Genomic DNA, 2,207 nt, shown 5'->3' with positions numbered 1-2,207 from the left:
GGTTCCCCAAGGAAGAAACGACATGACTGAAGCAATCCAAGCCATGAATGCTATGGCCGCAGCAATGGCCCAACAAGCTGCGATCCAGGCTCAACGAGATGCACAGAGGGATCAGAGGGATGAAGCAGCCAGTGCAGCAAGAGCATTGAATGAATTTCGTCGACAAGATCCGCCTAAATTCAAAGGGGAACATGACCCCGACAAGGCTGATCTTTGGCTGCAAGAAATCGAGAAGATCTTCGAGATCTTACACTGCTCTGACAATGCGAAAGTAGAGTATGCAACCTATTTGATGATTGGTGAAGCTGAATACTGGTGGCGAGGTGCGAAGAAAATGATGGAGACAAATCATGAAGAGCTAACCTGGGAGGCTTTCAAGAATAAGTTCCTAGAAAAATACTTCCCGAAAAGTGCTAGGGCTGAGAAGGAGGCCCAATTTCTGAAGTTGTATCAAGGGAATCTCACGATAGCGGAATATGCGGCAAAGTTCGAGTCCCTAGCAAAGCACTTCCGCTATTTCCTAAATCAGATAGATGAAGAATACATGTGCGAGAGGTTTGAAAGTGGGCTTAGGTATGAAATTAAGGAGTTAGTGGGGCCCTTGGAGATACGCCAATATCAAGTACTAGTGGAGAAATGCAAGAAAGTGGAGCAGATGAAACAGAGCCGTCTGAATAGGGGTGTTGTAGGTGGACCCATCAGACCTCAGGTAGAGATTTAAATCCATCCATATCATTAGAGTCATAAGTTTGGCCTCTAAATGTGAATATCTACCTCTAAATGTTAATATTTGAAAACAGGGGCATAACGACCAACATAATAGGGGCAAGCAGCATCAACAATACAAGCCATATGCCCGACCACTGGGGAATGCTAGAGATCAACCTCGACCTCAAAACGGGGAAGGTCAAGGGCCAAAAGTTCCAAGTCAGAACCAGGCGTACCCTGTTAAGTGTTTTCGCTGCAACAGAGAGGGACACAAGATGTCTGAGTGTCCAATCAGACCAAGGGTTTGTTACATTTGTCAGAAACCAGACCATTTTGCAAATGAATGCCCTGAACGGAAGGACGATAGAGCTGTCAACCGCAACAATATCAACGACAATGTTGTACGCCCTACTGCCAAGGGACGTGTCTACCACATCAATGGAGAGGAAACTCCATCTTCCTCTGAGCTTATCCAAGGTGAGTGTTTAATTGCTGGAAAATCACTTAATGTAATTTATGATTCGGGGGCAACACACTCATTCATTTCATTGGATTGGGTGGATTCGCTCCAACTTACTATTACTACTTTGCCGTTTGATTTGGTGGTTACCCTACCTTCTACCGAATCAGTGAAATGTAATACGGCTTGCTTGCAATGCCCGTTGATTGTGTTCGATATGAGATTCAACGTTGATTTGATTTGTATTCCCCTCAAGCATGTGGGAGTGATCCTTGGAATGGATTGGTTGTCAAGCCATTATGTTCTATTGGATTGTGCTCGTAAGTCTGTGATATTCCCAGACCCAGGTGTTTCTCGATTCCTCGATACCAATAAATTGAACTTCTCTTTGAAAGAGGGAGTTCGGAAGTGTGTTTCCCTCAACTCAGTCGGTACGAAGCTAGAGGTGGGGGTAGACGGGATACTTGTGGTCGAAGATTTTCCAGAGGTATTTCCGCCGGATGTACCAGGATTACCCCCAGTTCGTGATATTGAATTTTCAATTGATGTGACTCCGGGTACAGGACCTATATCTATTGCACCATATAGAATGTCTCCATCGGAATTGTCAGAGTTGAAAAATCAGTTGGAGGACCTTTTATCTAAACAGTTCATACGACCGAGTGTCTCACCTTGGGGAGCACCAGTACTCCTAGTGAAGAAGAAGGATGGAAAGTCTAGACTCTGTGTCGATTACCGTCAACTTAACAAAGTCACCATCAAAAATAGGTATCCCTTGCCACGCATTGATGACTTGATGGACCAACTCAAAGGAGCAATGATATTTTCTAAGATTGATTTGAAGTCGGGGTATCATCAGATTCGGGTGAAGGAAGAAGACATTCCTAAAACTGCATTCAGGACTCGCTATGGACACTTTGAGTATTTGGTGATGCCTTTTGGTGTCACCAATGCACCAGCTATTTTCATGGACTACATGAATCGTATATTTCACCCCTTCTTAGACAAATTTGTAGTGGTCTTCATTGATGACATATTG

This window comes from Cicer arietinum, chromosome 2 (genome assembly GCF_000331145.2).
Source record: "Cicer arietinum cultivar CDC Frontier isolate Library 1 chromosome 2, Cicar.CDCFrontier_v2.0, whole genome shotgun sequence".
Taxonomy (NCBI): Eukaryota; Viridiplantae; Streptophyta; class Magnoliopsida; order Fabales; family Fabaceae; genus Cicer; species Cicer arietinum.
The sequence above is the reverse complement of the archived record's forward strand: the minus strand, read 5'-3'. Positions refer to the sequence as shown.